We start from the raw sequence: 22,271 nt of genomic DNA, 5'->3' as shown, positions 1-22,271 counted from the left end.
CAGATTTTTTTTTTCTGGCTATAGGGTAGGCTTTTTCCACATGGGACAATGAACGTGTTTTATCATATAGGAAAAAAGGGGGACAAGGCATTTTCATAATTTTTTACTTAAGTGTTTTCAACACATATTCACAGTACATAAATCCTCAAATAGGTGATTTTTAGGAAGACATTCTCCTTCCCTACAAAAGTTACTTTGAGCTATCACTATTTCTAATAACTGACCAAAGGCCCTATATGTTTATTCAGGGAAAGAGCTGAAAACAAAGACTTTTATGCATGGATTTTTGGCCAAGGGTGCCCAAGATTAGGAACAATTTATTGTAATTGTCACTGCTATGCTTTTCATAATCTTATAAAAATTTTTGTTTGTTAAATCACAGTTCCCTACAGCTAAGTTGGTAGAATAAAGGCATTTTCCCTTCAAGAGTCCTAGAACAATGTATTGCTAGTCCAGATTCTAATAAGTATGACTTCAAATTTTTTGGGAGAGTGTGACCCTTAAAAAATAAATCTAAGAAAGAGACACTAATCAGCTATAGAGAAAAATAAACTTCCTTGCTCACCAGAGTATCAACAATTTATTTCAAACTGAGATCAATGTAGCCTGAAAGCAAATGACAGTGGATTTTCTATGCCTTCACATGGCATCACTTCCTTGCTGATGGGAATAATTCAAGAAAAAAAAAATATATGGCAAAACAAACTCATTCTAAATTCAAAAATTCAGATTATGCAAGGGAGGAGTGATTATTTCACCAATAGCTATCAATAAATTGCTATAAATCGCATGACATGTTCCTTAAGTGGATTTTATAGAAATATATGGTTATACACCTTGACTTATTGTTTTGATACCTGGTAGTTGTTTTTCTGGGTTCTGCACTTTTTCATTTTATTGTTTATACATTTTCATCACAAAAAGTTGATAATGACTTTCTTCCTTCTCTCCTATCAGCTTTGTACTTGTGATCATTTATATTACATCTAAGGTTAGTAGTTTTATTTACATTACATCTTAACTGATATCTTCTCTGACTACATGCCAAGAACAAAAAGAAGAAAGAATTGGTTTTAAGACTCTTACAAGAGAAGTACCCATGCCTTGTAAAGAATGGCTAAATGGAAAAAAAATCTGCAATGGAATAAACTCAAAAACTTAGATATATTGCAGTACATTGACATATAAAAGTTAAAGTATTTTCAAAGGAGCTGAGTTATTATGTTTGTTGTATGTTTTTATTAGTTGTTTCCTAAAATTTCCATTCTTGATTTTAATACTCTTAAAAGGTGCCTTTATCACAATAATTATGATTGACTTTATCACGTTCGTAGATTGAATATCTGGGGTTTGAAGAGTCCCTGGTTCACTATTGTTGGTTGGAAACTGAGCCAGCAGGCTTGGGAGTACCTGTGTAAAAACAAATACCCGTGCTCGTCACATTCACCCAATTCTCTTCTGCAATCTGGAGACCTCTGCGCATAATTTATGTTGACCCCATTTTTTTAGTACATCTATTTTTTAGATAAATCTCTAGAGTAAATTACGAGGATCACAAATGATATAGAAAAAGACAAACCATGGGAGGGAGGTTTCAGGGAGCAAAATAACTGGATGTTAGCCAAAACATCCCTCATGGTTTTCAGAGTCCCTGAGAGCAACTGAAGTATGACATTTGTTACATATGGTTCATTACCCTCATCCGGACATTCCATCCTTTAGGAAGAGTTTCTACAGCATGGCTGAAATTTCCAAAATGTCAGAAACAAAGCTGTTACCATAAACCTCATTAAAATAAAATCTCATTATTAAAGAGATGTTTTTATATAATAAATGTCAAAGGCAACGGTATGAGTTTTGACTCTCAGCTTAATGGCCATTAAATGGATTATTCTATATTTCTGAATGCAGGATCACAAGTAGCATTACTAGAAATGTGTGGGTATGTGCTCACACATGCATGTTTACGATATTTGCAGACACATTTCAGAGGCTCAGAAAAGTTGGAGAATTTTGCTGTTTACCCCATATGCCTTATTTTTATAAAAAACAAGAAATATGGTGCGGACCAAGATTTTTTTTTTCTTAACACAACAAATTGGACTCCCTTCCCCATGCCCTCACAGTTTTTTGCTCAGGTTTCCAGCCTATTCCCATGGCTTTGCAAAATTGGAATGTCAGTAATGCTAAAGCATAGAAGCAGCTTGCAATGATTTTGAAAGGTAAATTGTAAGACAATATAAATCAATTCATGTAAAATTACAATTTTTTATTTCTTGTCATTTATTAAACAAATGAGAGCCTATATTTCACTCTTTCTATCCACATAATAAACCTGTATGATTGGAGATTCCTCTATGAATGGTGCATAGGACAAAGTTTGGAAAGACACAGATTAGGGCCAACATCCATCTCTGACACTTAATAGCTATTTGCCTTTTAGCAGTTTTCTTAACCTCCTTGTATCTTAGTTTTCGTCATTGTAAAACAAGAATATTAGACACAGGACTTAGAAAGTTACCACAAGGAGTGACCTGTAGAAAATCTCCTAGACAAAGAGATTACTATCACCCCTCTACAGGAGACACTTCATGTCAGGCAAAATTTTCACCCCAAATGACTTCATTGGTTAGCCTAGAAAATACCATATTCATTTTTTAAAACTCTACTCCAGCATCACTGCCTCTAGAAAGTCTGTTGACCTCTATCCATCCCTATATAATAGACAACTAGCATTTCTCGTCTGCATTTGTATCTATGAGAGCACCTTAAAATACTACGTTCGTCTCTTTATTCTTACAACCCATCTTCCCTCCAACTTTTTAGATGAACATGGAAATGTTCCTGTTGTTACAGGCCTCCTACCATAGTGCTCACCTGCAGGTTATTAGCTATTTGAACAAATGGGGAATGGAATGAATGCCTGAAGTTATAGTTCAAAAGCTGCAAAATCGAACCAGGAAGAATATGAGACTAAAGAAAGCACAGGACAGAACCAGTTTATCAATTTTTCTACAGATCATTAGTCATACGTGGCTACACTCACAGGATTGTAGGGAAAAATTTTGGTAGCATCTAAAAATGCATTTCCATTGTGTTGGCAATGTTTGAATATGTGTGCGTGCACATACATGTGTCTGTAAAATGATGCAATAATATTAACCTAATTCAATAACTTTTTCATTCTCAGGAAATAAATAAGGGATAAGACATTAATGAGAATTTCCAGTAGGATTGTTTTAATGGCTTCTCTCAATGATTTTACTTTAGATTTATGGTCAATAAAATGCTATAGGCAGTTTAGATCTCTCTTAACACATTTTCTTGGAGGAAATCATAGTACTACATAGTCATTCAGAAGGAGGAATTTGGGCATTGACTGCTAGATATTAACAAAAGGGCTTTTCTCCTGAAGATAAAAATGGCTGACAATGTTGAACTTCTGTGCAATTAGATGTGGCATCGGACTAAGTTATTGCTAATGGGACATGGAATGAAGTGATGGACCACTCTTACAGTACAGACCATGGACAACTTCCTGTATGATCCTGCTATGAGCTATCAAAGATCCTGGGGAATGGTGGGGCTGCAGTACAAAGTGCCAAGGGCCCTGTAGGCTTGCAGTTGAGCTTCCCAAATCTTTTGGACCAGAAACCTACTTCAGACTGCTGTATGATTGAGAAATAAAATTTCATTTGGTTCAGCTACTAAGATGTAGAAGTTTTGAGTTAGCATACCCTAAATAATACAATGGCATTCTTGAACATTTGAATGGACATTTTTAACTGATTAATTAAAAAAAAAAAACTTCACTGTGTACATTATTATAGAATTTTCCTTCTTATTAAGAATAAGCTTCAAACATACAAGAACAAAAGATTGGTGTAATGAATTCACACACTACACCCAGTTTCAACAATTATTAACATGTCCTAATTTGCTTTATAATATTCTCTCCCTTTTTATACATATCTAAATGTAAAATACAAAAATCATGATGCTTTGTCCTCAAATACTTTGGAATGTATCTCTTAAAATAGGAAAATAATGGCAATGGTTTTTACATCATCATATAGTATCAATACTCAAATTCTTAAGTATTTCAAAAATTGCATTTTATAGCTGCTTTGGATAAATTAGAATTCCAACCAGGATTCAGGCAATGCATTTAGCTGCTGTATCTCTAATCTCTTAAACCAGACTACCACCTCCCTGTGCTTATCATTATTTGTTGCTTCTGTGTATATTTGTTTCCTATAACAGATTACCACAAATTTAGTGGCTTAAAACAATACAAATTTATTCTCTTATAATTCTGGAGGTCAGAAGTTCAAAATGAGTCTTAAGGGGCTAAAATCAAGATACCAGGACTGGATCCTAAAAGAGTCTCATTAGATAATCTATTCATTGCACTTTCCACTTCTAGAGGCTACTGGCATTCCCCGGCTCCTGGACACATCTGTCCAAGCTCTGCTCCTCTGAGTACATCAACTTTCCTCTGTTTAGTAAAATATGTCCCTCTAAATTCCTCTTATAAGAAGATAGAGGGAGAAATTGTTAGGATCAGGACACATTTACGGCCCACTCAGACAAAAGAGCATAATTTCCCCAACTCAAGATCCTTAATGGCATCTCCACTTTGCCATATAAAGTGATAGTCACAGGTTCTGAGGATTAAGATTTCTTAATTTCTGGACATCTTGGTATGCCATTTTTCAGCTTACCACAATGGGTGGGAAATGGATTCTCTGAAGAGATCAGGACGGTGGTCTTACAGAAGGCCCCACATTCTGGATTGGCCTAAGTATTACTTTACTGTGTGATTTAACTTGTTCTTCTATGTCCTTTATATCTTATACAGTGAAGATTAGGTCTTAAAACTTGATGAGATCTAGGCTAGACACTTTGGGCAAAAATAACTTTAGGAGATGTTGTAAACTTTAAGTTATATCCGATTGAAGGACATGGACTGTCAGACTGTTACCAGTGAGACTAACTCTGATGACATTAGGTAGCTACTGCCAGATATCTCTGGTATATTTTTCCTTTTGCAACTGCTAACAGGTTTATATTTTGACACTCTATGACCATTGTATTCCCTAATACTTTACCTAATAATTTTAATTACCACCGATAATCCTACTGTAGTTTTATTCCGATCTGTTTTGTAAATCTCTTAAAACTTTGCTAATTCCCCTCTTTCCTCCTTTACAGTTACAGTTAAGTGAGGATAATTTAATCTTTTTTTTATACTAAAGGCTCTCTTAAGCTCTGGTGTCATCTTTTGAACATTAATTTTCTTTGAACATTAATAGAGTAACAAAGAAGAAAACTCAGACGATTTAAGGATCCTGTTACAACAATCCTGTTTTGAGGAGCTTTGAAACAATGAGCCTTTCCTATATCTTATAATGATTTCAGAGAAACAGTGTATTGGGCCAGACCCATAAATAGTAATGCCATCACAGACCTATTAAAAGCAAGAAACAAAACTATCGTCTTCTGTTCTTTACATTATAGTAAGAGGTTATCACATTTTGAAAGTCGAAATCTTTTGAGATGTTTTATGTTGGCTGGATGAAATTACCCTGATGCGAAAGGTTCTCTCAGTGGAGCCTATCAGACTTGTTTTTTCTCAAAGGAATTGCCTCTGTCCAGATGGAGCTCACTGTGAGAATATGGTCATGATCACCTTTCCATTTGATTCTCATTCCCAAAAGATTATAATCATTTTGCCAGCAGGGAACTGATCACAATTTCCCTGAAAAATTTATTTGATTGAGATCTGTTGTCATTTTCTATAGTACCCATCCCTAAAACCCTTCCCACCACTGATGATGAAACAGCCATTGCCAAAGTCAGTCACAATGCCTAGAGCATTACATTACATTAATTACATATAAGATGCTAGCTAGCTGTTTCCTTTCTCCACAAAGTACTGACTGTGAAGATAGAGGGAGAAATTGTTAGGATCAGGACTTGAGGTTAGATTGAATTAACTTCCTGACAGAGGTGTAGGACCAGCACAGGTTCTAGAATTTTATTTTCTGAATATAGTCATGAGAAAGTAATAGCCATATCTTCTAACACACCAAAATAAGATGGAGGAAAGGATGGATTCTTTTGAGTTCAAATATATTAGGTCTTTTTTTTTTTCTGCAAGAAAATTACCCCACAGTAGAGAGTAAATTAATATTTAATTTTGTTTGGCTTTGGTTTTTGTCTTTTTTTCACTACAGAAGAACCAGCTACTTAACTGTTTAAGATTGATGGAAAAATACCATTTTGATATCCCTGAAAGTAGCTGAAGAAGAGGTTTCCAGACAGAGATTGGCAATGGGTTTATGGGTCTTAAAATAGAAGCTGTTCTACTAGAAGGGAGAGGATCGTTGTGGTGACAAGAAAGATAGTGTTCTCTAGTTCTCAAGTGTATTAGGTGCTGGAATAAAACCTGACCCAATGCTCTTGGCATGAGCTTAAGCCCTAGCAACTCTCTGCCCCATTATGGGAAAACCTCATCATCTGAGGCTCTTCCTCTCCGGGCTCAGTCTCAGAAAGGCTTCAGGATCCGCTGACTGTGATACTAGGGGATGATCTCTTCTCAAAGATAGACTAAGAGGTGAATCCTTCAGCATACAGTGGGAGCAGGGGCAGGGGACCTAGCCTCCATCACTGGGGTTTGACTCCAAAGCCCCATGTGGGCAGGGGAGCAACTCTTCACTGTCCTCAAGTCCAGTGGTCCTCAAACCAGCATTCCTCAGAATCACCTGGGGGGACGTATTCAAACACACATTGTTGGATCACACCTCCAGAGTCATGAGAATTTTCATTTCTAACAAATATTCAGATGATGTCCCTGCTGCGAGCAGGGACCATACTTTCCAACCTATTGTAGTTTTTTCTGTATGAGAGACACAACTGACAGATGGGAACATTTATCCCCTTCTTGAAAGCAGTGCTTGAGAACCAAGCTATACTGACTCCCTTCCCCTTCAGCCAGGACCTCCTGTCTTCCTAGGACCACAGGGAAGGGAACATGGTATAACTCAAAGAGCCCAGGTAAAATGAAAACCTCTCTACTTCATGTAGCACTAGGTTGGGACACCATTTGGTCCTGAATAATTAGTCATTATGCAGGATATCACATTCCTGGGAACCAGTGGTCACTTCAGGGACCAGGGAGCATACTTCCTCACCTCCGATTTGCCTTCTGAAGACCGAAATCTATAGAGTGGTTATTCAACTTCTACTCAGTGATTAGTTGCTCTTCATCACAGTTCAGGACACCAAAATAAGTCCAACATAGACCTACCTCCATCACTGAGGCACTCAGTGCATCAGCAAGACCATGGAATTGCTGACACACACAGGGTTAGAGCCCCAGGAGAAGGAAAGCTTGCACACCTGTTTGTCCTGCCAGTCCCTGATCTGGCTTAGAGATTTCTGTGGCACATAATTAGCTGTACTCAAAATTGTGTTCAGTGATACCTGACTTCATCAGAATATCTCATCCCTTCCTATGTCACGTTTTTATTAATTAAAACAACATATCCTTGCATGTCATAATGCTTAGAGGTAGGAAAGCTTTCAAGAAGAAAGAGATGGCCTTTTGCCGTCACAGTCCATGCAAATACATGGGGGAGGCAGATCTTAAATATTAATAACATTAAGTACTAATTATATTTTATAAATGATACGGAGAAATATAGTAGGCAAAAAGAGTGTTATATAGGACCTGTTCCAATCTGATCTCTGAGGAGGTGATATCTGAGTAACATGCATTGCATTTATATAACACCCATTCAACGGTCCACTAAGCCCCCACTCTGCAAGAGGCACGCTGAATCATTCTCCCAGGGCTTCCAGAGCAGTGCTATCCAAAAGAACTTTCTGCAATGGTAGAAACGGTCTATAATTTCTGCCCAGGCCACTATGCAGCTTCTAACTGCATGTGGCTATTGAGCACTAGAAATGCTATTTGGGTACCTAAGGAGCTCTGTTTATAAAAATCTCTTAAAGTTACATGTGGCTAGTCACTACCACATTAGACAGCCCTTGCAGACTCCATAGTGACTCAAGAAAAAGACCTAGGGTTCACTGAGAATCTGCAAAGTTTGGACAACTGATGGAAACCCGGTAACGCAGAAAGCCAAACATTTAGTTCATCCTAACACATTCCCAGCTTTGCTTATTGTAACCTTCTGTTCCCTAGCTATGTTGTTCATTTTTTACTTGACACTATCCAACATATTTCTGTCAAGATCATGGCTTTTTCTTGCCAATTTGTCTGTCTCTCTGATTTCTTGCCCCTGGATCTTATTTATCATTTTCCCCCTAAATGTTAAATACTCCTTTCTTGTACTGTATTGGCCCCCTTTTAGCTTTGATATATACACTTAAATTCATATATTCCTAAATGTTCTTCTTAAGTTCATGTACTAGAAAATCGACTCAGGTCAATACATTTGATTCAATATTGAACATACTAATAATATTTTGCATCAACAGAAATTTTTATTCTTAAAGTATCCCCATATGTATCATGTAAACAACCCAGTGATGTTTGTAGGGTGAGTTAGCCAACATCACATAGCCTATTTTTATTTACTTGTTATGTGTCTGTCCTTTGTGAGACTGTACATTTACTAAGGGCAGAACCTTTGTCTATCCACCAATACCTTCCCACTGTGTAGCACAGTGTCTGACCTAGAACAGATGCTCAATAAATATTTGTTTGGTAAATAAATCACCAGAGGTCTGGTCTCTTGCCTTATTACACAGACCATAATCAGTCGTATTTTCTGTCTTTGTATAAGGAGTTTGTATTAACTTTCTGCTCCTTATCACTAATTTCATACAAATTAGTGTATAAAGATGCCAGCATAAAACTCCTTTGGCAACAGAAGACCAACAGTGATGTGTTAGGCGCATAGTCAATGACTCACTCCTGTTTATACGATGCACATAAAGAACTGCTGATTTCTAATCACGTTGGAGCAATAGGGAGAAAATATAAAAAGCTAGATTAGGACACAAGCTGATACAATGTTAAGGGCATTCTGCCTTGATAAATTGAGTTTGAATCAAAATCAAATTAAAGTTTGTCATCCTTAGAACTTTTTGGAAGGGGATTCTGTCAGAATGATTTTACTTGTATTTACTTCAAACAAAGGATTTAAAACGACTTAAAAAGAGAGATAACTTTCTACTTAAGTTTTATTGTAGGGTTGAGAGATGAGCAGTTTTAGTGGTATTAGTGTCAAGGCAAGCCTGGGTGTACAAGTACGTCTCTCTCCATAAATTAAGTCCTGAAAATCAAATCCAGTCCCTTTCTCTGTATGTTAAAATTTGGTATCACTTTGCAATGATTCGTTCAAACATTTATGAGATGGATCATCCAAAAATGATCACATACCTCAGCAAACGAAAGCAAAGCAGAGGGAAGTATTGTGGGAAGTCTCCCTGGGCTGTGTCCCTGCTATCCATCACTACCATGAACAGAGAGGAGATGGCCCTTTAATAGAAACTGGCTAATTTCTTTAGAAATATCTCATTAGGCCTGCCCTTCCCGAGCTGCTTCTCCATTAAAATGTGATAAATGAATTCTGCCATTGCCAATTCCAGCCTGCCCTTTTTTTCCTTAATGAAATGAAGATGCGTCATGCTGGCAAGCACTCAGGACAGACATAATTATTCATGGGATGCTCAAAGTGTGCAGTAACCCAACCCATCACTGCCCCACAGATACTGGAGGTGGGAGCTTCAGAAGCCAAAAAGGTGCCTGAATAGAGATTTATTTTCATTTTACTCAGGGGAAAAAAAATACTATGGTTTTGTACACTCTCTCTTTTGACTTTTTCCTCAATGTATTTTTTTCTCCATCTTAGGTAAATGTGAATATGTAAGTGGGTATATAAAGTTTGGCACTTATACTTCTGGATTTTTTTAAAGATTTTATTTATTTATTTGTCAGAGAGAGAGAGTGAGTGAGCACACAAGCGGGGGGGGAGCGGCAGACAGAGGGAGAAGCAGAGTCCCCACTGAGCAAGGAGCCCAATGCAGGACTCGATCCCAGGACCCTAGGATCATGACGTAAGCTGAAGGCAGACGCTGAATCGACAGCCACCCAGGCATCCTTATACTTCTGGATTTTAAATATAAATCAGTTTAAAACCATATTAAGTTGAATCAAAGTTGAAATTTATTTTTAAAAATATTATATGTAAAAAATATTAATATGTAGGGGTGACATTAGATGTTAAATGATGGTCTTCTTTTTCAAACATTCGTTTAGAGACCTAGATAGACAGGCATGTGGCCCCCAAACAGTGTAATTTCACTTCTGAGTATGTGACTTGCTTTAGCTACCTAATACTAGTGTTTCCCTTTGATTCAAAATTACATCTATTACTTCAAGTGTCTCTGCCACCGGGGAAAGTTAAGAGGTTTTTCTCATCATTTCAAAGTCTTTATTTAGTCTTTCAGGTGATCTGCTTTTCTCCTCTATTCAAATTAATGCACAAGTAAACCTAACCGTTACAAAAGGATCTGAAACTCAGACTCAAATGTAAATGTCTATCATCTCAGTGTATTACCTCCAGAAGAAAAAAATACTATTTGCCAGAGCCAACCTTTAATTTTTTCTAAGGCAAAAATCTCTCTCTCTCTCCCTCTCTCTCTCTCTCTCTCTCTCTCTCTCTCTCTCTCACACACACACACACACACACAGACACACACACACTGGTTGCTCACTTTGCAGGGCTCCCCAGGCTGTTGCAAGAACCACACCTCCTATCTGTCTCTTGTGCTGCTTTAAGACCATACAATAGCACTAACAATTACAAATGCTGGTATAGCATTAGGAGAAAAACAGACAACTCCAAATTTTAGGGAACTCATCACCAAACAAAGGTATCTATTTACAAAGTCATTTTTCTGTTGTTTTCAGATCTCGGTTATTTCCTAATGAGTTCACCATCTTTGTCATTTTGTTTTTATTCCTGAGAAAGGTAAATCCTTAATTTTATTTTTGGATAAGGAAACTTAACCTAGCCTTAGGTTATTAAATTTATAACACTATTTCCTAGCAAAATCTTAGATTCATGGCCACTTTTAATCTTAGAGGTAGGCAGGGAATAACATTTCTGAAATACACTGTGTATTTAGAAACTGAAACAGGTCCTTTTCCTACCCTGCTTGAGCCTGGCAGAGTGAGAGAAAACCCCAGACCATTCTCTGTTTCTCCCAGGTTAGCAAGAAGTTTCTTGTGGGAATGCAGGTCTTGATTTCTTTGTACTTTACAAATCTAAAAATCACTAAATAGTGCTAAAAACAAGCCAAGTATGGATGGGAGATTAAAAGGCAAGGTAGGGGGCACCTGGGTGGCTCAGTTGGTTAAGTGTCTGCCTTCGGCTCAGGTCATGATCCCAGGGTCCTGGGATCGAATCCCGCATCAGGCTCTCTGCTCAGCGGGGGGCCTGCTTCTCCCTCTGCCTCTCTCTCTCTGTCTCTTATGAAGAAATAAATAAAATATTTTAAAAAAAGGCAGGGTAGAATTGATAGCACAGTAAACAGACCTTTTTACAGATCTTTTCTGGTGATTTAGAAAATTAAACACATAGTCAAAAATTCCCATATGAATAATCCAAAGATCATATAATTTCAAGCCATCATGTTTCTTGTTGCTCAGTTACTTCAATGACAGCAATCATTATAATAGAAAGGACTAAACTAAAATTATTGAGTAATACCTACTGACCTGTCCCTACACGAACAATTTTACATGCATTATCTCATTTCATTCTAAGAATGAAGTTACCTACTATGAAGTAACCTGCCCAACATCCTACACAGCTCACCTCTGGGAGAGCCAACTCTCCCTGCCTCCTTAAATTGAGTTCTGAACTACTTTACACTCTGGGCATGTGGAGTTTTTTTTCTGACTGATAATGCATTGTTTCATTTTATATTTCATCTCTTAGCTTCCTGCCAGAGGATCCTTTGTTCCTCTGGCTACCCTCTAATAAACTGAGGTGATTCACTGTAAATATTTCCCAGCAAGAGAGGGCCATTTAAGTCAAAATATATCGGAGAATGGGAAAAATCTTTTAGTAACACTTTGCTCGTTAAACTTTCAAGTGCCCATTTGTGTGTTTGCCATCCTCCACAGCTGGCTTAGCTGAGAACTGATAATAGCTCAAGCTGCAGGACAAACAGCTCTGCTCAGTTTTGTGCAGGAGGGCAGCATCTGCTGGCTGATCAGAGTGTCTGCAGAGAGAGAAGGAAAGGGAGACCAAAAAAAAAGGAAAATGACTTTAAGATCAGCAACCTAGACAAAAGATAAATGATAAGGCCCAAGAAGAGAGGGCAGGTACCAAGATGAGACTGTGTGGAGCCACCTGGCAAACTCCCGTACACTGTGTGAAAAGTGCTTTGCAGGGAAACAGTCATAATCCACACTCTTTGAAAATGAGCACCATTGATTGCAAGTTGAGTGTTTGAGATTTAGTAGCACCAAAGGAGCAGTGAATCAGGTCTATACAACTGTGTCATTCTGATGCCCACATCTTTCACAGAATATAGAAAAGACATCTTGCCTATACCTAAAAGTCTGGGTGACCCAGAGATCTAGAACCCTTTTCAATGAATCTCAGCCAGTTAGAGCCCAAACCAAACCATTCAGGTTTGGAAGACCCCCCTCTTTTCCTCTTACCTCAGACTCCTTTGTGGCAGCTCTGGGCCATTCTGATCCCTGACCTAACAAAGGTGTTTACTCTCTTTTATTTACCTCTGACTCTCTCCTTCAATTTCTGCATCAAATCCTAGGGCTTAGATATTCTCCTGTAAACCTCTCCCTAGGGGCAGGTGTCCCTGAAGAGTCATTTTAGTGGGTCATAGGGTTGTTACCGACTTCCTTCCTTCATTTGTTCCCCCTTGGGAGTAAGCACAGTGGTTGGAGTGCCTGGGCTCTACTCCAGCTTTGACCACTTTTCTCTTCCATGTCACCACATTTGCTACCCTCCCTCCTATCGTCTACTGTTCTGCCCCCGCACAAGCTTTATTTCAATTTGCTTACTACTTTAGTCTCTTTTCTCCACAGGAGTCTCATGGCTCTGGCATTTCCTGGTTTCTTCCTCAGTATATTCCAGCATCACGTATACTGTCTGCTGTGTAGCAGGTGGAATACAGGTCCTAATTATTAACTGGCAATGAGTCAGAGACTGCACCCTCTCAGACTTGCACATTCTTATCACAAAATGGGCTTCTATAGGATAGGATTTCTTGAGAGATAAATACATATTAGGAATTTTGCTTATTGCACAGCATAAACACTTGGTAAATAGTTATGAGTATTTTTTTGGAAATAATCCTTAAAAATCCCTTTATACCAATCCTTAGGAAACCAGAATCTGGCTTCTGCAAGAAACATTCTCAACATGACCAGAAAGGAAAAGGAACTCACACTGAATGACAACCAACATTTACAAGCACTAACCCTTTCATTTTTTTTTTACAACTGGACTGTAAGATAACTAATTTTCTTCAAGTTTTAAGATTTAAGGTGAGAGAAAAAAACTGAAGTTCAAAAAAGTTAAATGACTTGTGGTAAATCATACACATAGAAAATGGTGAACTTGGGTTTTAACCCCACTTTGTACTGTGAGCATCTGAAGTGCCCCTTCTTTCTGTTGTATTTTATTGCTTGTACTGGATCAGAAGAGCAGACTTATTCATGAGTTATCGGAGATATTTTGGGGTGATACTCTGTCAGCTTGCAAGAAAGTGTTTCCGCCTACATTCAGGGCTAATTTATGCACTGGAAGTTGTGGCCATATTGTTCTTGAGTGAGAACACAAATTGACTCTATACATCAGCCAGAAGCTGGTCTTCCTTTAACAGCTGATTCCATGATTTGTCACATTTTCAAACTCCTTTCAGTGTCATGAAAGAGGGTGGATGGGTATTTTACTTAAAAATATGAAGAAGAAGGATGCTATTTCTGCAACATTATAAGGCTATAGTTTACTGGCTGGTAATCCTGATTTTCCCTAATATTGTACCAGATAGAACTGACTACATTTCTACATTAAGAAATTGAAGTATCTAAAACAAACACTTAGAAGGAATAATTTGACAGGTGAATAGGAATGGTAGTGAATCATTTTGGAGCCATGTCACAGCTATTATCCTCTTGAGAAATGGCCATCTCTACAATCACAAACACATTTACACCCTTAGTACGAGGGGGGGAAGCGGGACATTTTTCTTCACTAATGCTTTTAACTCTGACTCACAGTGCCCATTCTTCTTCCTCTCCCAAGTCACCGTCCAAAGAATGGCTCACTACACTGTATTCTTTTTTTTTTATGTTATGTTAATCACCATACATTACATCATTAGTTTTTGATGTAGTGTTCCATGATTCATTGTTTGCGTATAACACCCAGTGCTCCATGCAGTACGTGCCCTCTTTAATACCCATCACCAGGCTAACCCACCCCCCACCCTCCTCCCCTCTAGAACCCTCAATTTGTTTCTCAGAGCCCATAGTCTCTCGTGGTTCTTCTCCCCCTCTGATTCCCCCCCCTTCATTTTTCCCTTCCTACTATCTTTTTTTTTTTTAACATATAATATATTATTTGTTTCAGAGGCACAGGTCTATGATTCATCAGTCTTACACAATTCACAGCGCTCACCATAGCACATACCCTCCCCAATGTCTATCACCCAGCCACCCCATCCCTCCCACCCCCCACCGCTCCAGCAACCCTCAGTTTGTTTCCTGAGATTAAGAATTCCTCATATCAGTGAGATCATATGATACATGTCTTTCTCTGATTACACTGTATTCTTACTTCCATCAAGAAAATAGTATCCTTATCATTAGAATTTATTTCTTTAAGATTTCATTCCCTTAATTGTGTTGATATTTATTACCAGTGGGGGGGGAATAAACAGAACTCCTCTAGAGACAAAAGTTACATAAAATAATAAAATAAAACTTAATTTTAGGAATTGAATAGAAAGAGAAAAATGAGAACCATGAACCAAACTTTGTCCTCTCAAATATCATACACCTTAAAAATACAAAAGCTATATAATAGCTTAGGATTGGTATTAAATTCAGAAATGGAGATTTTGTTTGTTTCTTGTTGATAAGAGGATAAGACAGGATAATCTTAGATGACTTTAAATTCTAAGGAGAAGGTAGCAGACACAGTTAATATGTTCTGCCATAAGAATCTATAGAAATGACATGTTAATAGCTTGTTACTGATTATTTAATTAAGAGCTGAGAGTTTCTACCTCAATAGTTTAGGGCAACACAGACTACCAGACTCAGTACTTGAATTCTAATCCTATCTCAGTCTTTAAGAAGCTGCATGACTTTGGACAAATTGTATCTCTGGGTCTCAGCTCTCTCATCTGCATAATGAGGGGACAAAATAAAATGATCAAAGTTCCCCTTCTAGCCTTCAAATAATAAAAACTTATCATTTGACAGTTATTAATATAGATTTACTTTTTAGTCACTGAAAATATGGATACATTGTTTCAACAAATGCATTGAACATATTTTCTACCCAAACACTGCAAAAAGTGCAGAAATAAAACAGTATTTCTATTTCATTAGGAACTCCCCATCCCAGTGTCCAAGCTAAGACTTTTTCAATGTGGTACATGAAACCCAAGATGTGAGAATATATAGTAAAAATTTCTTTCTTCTTAACATAAGCACTATCATTACTAAAGCTAAAAGTGAAATCTACAGATGACTGCATGGTTACTTTAGTTTTTACTGTCAATAATATCACATATCCAGTTTTACTCATTCTATTTTATCTTTTCACTGACTTGATATGTGGGGAGTGATACACAGATACACATCAGGTTTAGAAGACTCCTTTAAATGAGGGATAGAGACAAGTTTCTGGAATTCAGGAAAACAATAAGGTTACAAGCTCACTTTTCCCTTCCTTCTCCTAATGTCCTCCATGCTAAGGGAAAAATGAAGGGGGGAAATCAGAGGGAGAGATGAACCATGAGAGACTATGGACTCTGAGAAACAAACTGAGGGTTCTAGAGGGGAGAGGGGTGGGGGATGGGTTAGCCTGGTGATGGGTATTAAGGAGGACACGTACTGCATGGAGCACTGGGTGTTATATGAAAACAATGAAGCGTGGATCACTACATCAAAAACTAATGATGTATGGTGACTAACATAACATAATAAAATAAAATTTAAAAAAAAAAAGGTTACAAGCTCACTTCCTGCTATAGGGATTAGGAATTTGATACAATTCACCTAAATGGAATTCCCTTTAAAAATTCAAATCTTTTTTTGGGCGCCTGGGTGGCTCAGTCGGTTAAGCGGCTGCCTTCGGCTCAGGTCATGATCCCAGGGTCCTGGGATCGAGTCCCGCATCGGGCTCCCTGCTTTGCGGGGAGCCTGCTTCTCCCTCTCCATCTGCCTGCTTCTCTGCCTACTTGTGCTCTCTCTCATCTCTCTGTCAAATAAATAAATAAATAAAATCTTTAAAAAAAAAAAATAAATTCAAATCTTTTTAAAAGAGAGAAAACATAGTAACTGACAGTCTTCTGCATTTGCATTTATCAAATCAAGTTATCTCATTCAAGATAACATCATAATAGAAATACCGTCAGAGGGGGCGCCTGGGTGGCTCAGTTGGTTAAGCGACTGCCTTCGGCTCAGGTCATGATCCTGGAGTCCCGGGATCGAGTCCCGCATTGGGCTCCCTGCTCGGCAGGGAGTCTGCTTCTCCCTCTGACCCTCCTCCCTCTCATGCTCTCTGTCTCTCATTCTCTCTCTCAAATAAATAAATAAAATCTTTAAAAAAAAAAAAAAAAAAAAAAAGAAATACCATCAGAGGATTCATGTCTCCTGCCTGGAAAATGAATGGTTCCCCTGTTAAGTAGAAATGGGAAATAGCCCCTATTGAGGATCTCAGCAACTGACATTATGTCTAGGGGTGAAACTACTGGGGACTGAGGGTCTTCATCATGCTGACGTTCTCTCTGGAGTGGCTATAGGGAGTTTAAAGTATATAACCTACAATGTTCAGTGCTGCATCCCAAAGCATAAATAAATGACTTGCACAAAACGTTGCACATATGGGATGGAGTAAACATTGCTATAAAATCCCTATCCAAACCACAAACACAGGCAGCCAAGGCAGCCTACTGATAATGAAGGGAGCAATGAATAAGATGTGTAGTGTTGTCATCCAAGACCCTGAATTCAACTCCTGTGGATACTGTTCCCCTCTGCAAAAAAAAAAAAAAAAAAAAAAAAAGCAAATAAAAAAATAAAATAAAATAAAATTTAACTCTACTACACAATATACTACCAGTTTGACAGAGACCTTTAATTATTTCCTTTCCACACTATCCAAGGCTGAGACAGAGTCACATAAGAAAAGGTACATCCTTAAAGGTCTGAAAAATGTGGTTCATGTCTCAGCTCTTATGTTATTAGCTGAGTGACATTTTGCAAATTCCATTACCACCTTGAGATTCAGATTCTTTATCTTTAAAATGGGGATAATTGGATAAACTTTGCCTTATCTACTTCACCTAGTTGTTTCTTGGGAAAAAGGAAAATTATGAATGTGAAAATTCTTTGTAAGTTATAAAGCAATATTTAAATGTGAATTGGTAAAAGGAGACTATCTCATTAAAAAGGAATGGCAGGTTTTAGGGGTTTTGGTTTTTATTTTAACTGCCTAGCAGAATACCTAGCTAGTATCAGGTCAATGCTTTCTCAATGAATTTTAGATGACATCCAAGGAGCAGAATCAGGCATGAACGGATGGGGGTGCTGGGAATAGTTGAGTATCTGGATGATGCTTAAAAGCCAGGTTAAAAAATACTAAGGTATAGCTCAATGTTTTCTATGTATCTGAATGCCTGAGCTTTGGGTGGACAGACTTAAATGGAAAACTTGGGTTGAGAAATTCAAAAGTGGCAAGGGAAGTGTGGAGATCCTGGAACATTTGGTACAGTTGAAGGGGTAATAATAGATAGGAGGTGATGGAGATTTGGGAAAAAGGGAGAGGGACTTCCCAGTTCCTTTCTGCCTCTGGGACAGAAATTGGAGGAAACAAATAAAACTCTATGGTTGGCTCAAGGTTGGAGAGTGTAAAGGACTCTACATACTATACCCAGGATAATGGTAGAGCAGAACTAAGCAGTCCTAATGGAAACCCCAATTCCCATCAGTGTCAACAAATTGTGTTCCATACCTGAAGACTGGGACTGTAAGAGGGTCCTCCAGAACTCCAAGTGTGGACATGGATGTCATTTTACAAAAGGCAAGAAGAGGCCTGTGCTTCCACCCACCTGCCTTGTGCATCTCTCTATATATAAGTAGCCCACTACTTGAGATTCAAGCTTAGTCACAGTGACAGTGGCCAAAGTTGGGAAGACTCATGGTGATGGTAATCAGGCCACAGCCTGAGGAACTAGGGGTTCAGCAAGACGATTTTAGCACAGGTTTCATTGTTCAAGGCTAGGTCTTGAAAAGTACACTGGCAGACAAGGCAAGAATGAATATTTTGAAAAGTCTGAGTCTCCCTGTAATCAAGGTGATCACAACATGGACATAGGACTACTATATTTTTGCAGTAGATAGCTAAATCTCTCTATGTCCCTCCTTCACACATTCTCTACCCTCACCCAAAAGATGAAACTACCAAACAGGTTCAAAAAAGTTATATCTTAATATATTCAAAACAGAATTCATAACTTCCTTTCTTCTGCATGGCCAGGACCACTTTGCCCCACTTCTTAACACTCTCTGTTATGTCTTAATCTAAGCTCTCCAGAAGGTACTCTGTCCTTCTCTATCCTTCATGAGACAAAGTTGTTTGTAATCTCTCATGAACAATCCATTGTCCAATTTTCTTGGAGTTCACACTGTTACAAATGTCTTTAATTAGCCTCTAACCTTCTTTTAGTTATGTTGTTCAACCCCATTTTACCACTTACTGATTTTATGACCTTCGGAAAGTTGTATGACTTCTAAAGGCCTGAGTTTTTGCTCATATGTAAATTGAGGATGGATTCTTTTAATTAATTTATGCATCCAAAAATATGTGTTGGTCTCCTACCACAGTGAACAAAACAGACAAACATCCCTGCCCTCATGGAGTTTTCATCTTAGTGGAAAATATAAACAATTAGCCATACAAATATAACATCAAAATAGGTCATATAGTAATAAGCACTTCAAAATAAAATACTGTAAAATATAAGTGGCTGGAATTATCTGGAAGAAGCATCAGAGAAGGTCTTCACAAACATTGAAAGGAAGAGCTGAGGGAGGTGAGGATGTAAATTATATATCTTATATTTGGGAAAAGCATTTCAGGCATGGAGAAGAACCAGTATACATGCCCTGAGAAAGAAAGCTAGTACAGCAGGAGATTGAATAAAGCATAAAAGCAACTGGAAGTAAGAACAGAGAGGTAAGAAGAGTCAGATCGTGTAGGACCTTATAGAGCACAGTGAGGACTCTGGATTTAGAGATGAGACTCTATTGGAAGGCTTTGATCCAACTTAAAGTAAAAAAACAAAAACAAAAACAAAAAAACAAAAAACCCCCACAACTCTATGACTGCTAAGTTGAAGGAGGGTAAGGGCATAAAGAAGAAGACCTCTTAGGAAGCCAATGCAACTAGGTGTGGTAGTGACTTGGGTCAAGGGTGTAGTGGCGGAATTGATGGAAAGTGGTCATATTCTGAATACATATGGATAGTTGAACTAAACATTTATTTAAAGAGCAGACTTGGATAGGAGAGAGAAAGTCAAAACAATAAGTTTTGATTCTGAGCAACTACAAGAATGAAGTTGCAATGAAATGAGATAAGGAATACTGTGAGAATGGCCCTTTTAGGAGGAAACTTTTGGATTCTTATTAGAAACCAAAATGAATATGTCAAGTAGTTGTTCTAATACTTAACCTTGGAGTTCATGGGAGAGGTCAGAGCTACATATAATTTGGGAGTTATCAGAATATTTAAAGCCATAAGGTTGCATGAAACCACTAAGTGAACGAATACAGATTAAGAAGTGAAAAGACCTAAGAATTTATCCCTGGGCCCCTCCAACACCTAGAAGCAAAGAAACTGTAACATAGGTGAAAGTAAAATAAGAACAACCATACAGAAATGGACAAAACTAGGGTTAAATGGAATGATGCTGGTCTAAGTTTCTTTTATTGTAAAGTTTCATTGTATTAATTCAAAGTACACCATGGTGAGTTAAGAATGCATATTATATTCCCTAGAACAAACACAGAAATAAAAATACAAAGACATATAGCTAAAGGTCACTGGAGGAGATAAAATGGAATATTAAGAAATAATTTAAACATATACAGAAAAGGAGAAACAAAGGAACAAACAGATGAGATACATAAATAAAGAGCAAGATGGTAGACTTAAAAGGGTAACCAAATTAGTCATTACATTAAATATAGACTAAGTACTCCAATTAAAAGATTATCACACCAGATAAAAATAAAAGGATAAAAATAAAATGTCTCCAAGGGAGAAACAGAAAATGTAAGAACACAGAGGTTTAAAGGAAAAGAAGGTAAAAGAAAGTTGGTGTAGCTATATTAATAATAGACAGACTTTAAGAAACAATACCTCTCACATTTGTTCATGGGAGTTTAAATGGCACATCCTCTTTGGAAACCGGTCAACTTCTTATCAGCTACCTATCAGCTACCCAGTAATCCAGAAAACACACCCCAACATATTTACCCAATAGAAATAAAAATGTATGTTCGTACAAAGTCTTCCTCAAGAATGCTCATAGTTGCTCCAAATGTAGGAAACAATTGAACCAACTGGAGAAAATAACTCAAATGCCCATGTACAAAGAAAAGATAGTACATAATGGGATTCTAACAGAAAGAATGATCTACTATTATATGCATCAACATGGAGAGATCTCAAACATGTTGAGCAAAAGATATCAGATACAAAAGATTACATACCCTATGTTCCATATGTATGAAGGTCAAAAATAAGTGAAACTATAGTTAGAGAAATCAGTAAAGTGTTACTTCAGTAGCATATGGGAAATTCTCAATGTGGAAAAAAAAATCTCCATTAGGTAATGGTTATATAGTATATACACTTGTAAAAATTAATTCATCTGTACACATTTTTTTTAATTCTTATGCCAAAAAAATCTCAATATAGTTAGCATTTTAAAAGTTAAGAAAATGAAGAATTAGCAAAGAGACTTAGAGGAAATAGTCAATGAAGTAGGAGATTATCATAATCGGATTATGAGGCCTGGGAACCAAGTGAAGAAATTATTTCAAGGTAGATCTATATTTAGAATAGATCACAAAAATAGTGATCTACTGTAACAAATGCTAGTGACTGTGAGCTGACCATGAGATATAGCACAATAGAAATCATTGATGATTGATTAAAAACTGTTTAGGTAGATTGTGGCCTTCAATCTTCAGCAAAAGTTCAAAAGAGGAGTTTTAAGGAGTTGCTGTAGAACAAAGAGACTTGAGTTAGTCACTAGAAAAGAAAATTTGGGCAAAAGAACTTTCTTTTCCCCAGATGGGAAAATTAATAGCTTGAAGCTCTACTGATAGAAGTAATCAAATAGAAGGAGAAAAATTGAAAATTGAACAAAGACTGAAGGGATTTTTGAACCATGTCCCTGAGTAGGTAAGCAAGCATAAAATCTAGATCAAAAGTTAATATTTAACTCTAAAGGTGTGTGTGTGGTCGTGTGTATATGCACATGAGCATGGGTGTCAAAATAATTATGCTTACATAGTATCTTTTTTTTATATCTTAACACATATTTCTCTAAGTATCATCTATTTTATTCCAAGTTAATAATCAACTCAAGGGCCATTCTATCCTTAAAATTACTGCTTTCAGCTGGCCAAGGTTCTAATGTTCCTTCACTCTTATCCAATCAAAGACCATAGGGGAACATCTACTATAATTATATATGTCAAATCATAATGTAAGGCAAAGCATTATTATTTCTATGGCTATTTGCAATCTCATATCTAATCATGACAGGAAAAGTTTTTCCCATGTTTCAATTCTGTGATTTGGGAATAAACTTAGAAGAGTTTTAGAGGGGAGGACAGCATACTTGTAGGTGCCCTTGAAATTTAACTAAAAATGGGGGTTACTGAGCTGCTTACATGTAAATCTGACTCTAAATATGAGCTGGTATCAAAAGCCTTCTTTCCAAACTTG

Source organism: Phoca vitulina, unplaced genomic scaffold (assembly GCF_004348235.1).
Source record: "Phoca vitulina isolate PV1807 unplaced genomic scaffold, GSC_HSeal_1.0 scaffold7, whole genome shotgun sequence".
Lineage (NCBI taxonomy): Eukaryota > Metazoa > Chordata > Mammalia > Carnivora > Phocidae > Phoca > Phoca vitulina.
Note: the sequence above shows the minus strand (reverse complement) of the source record.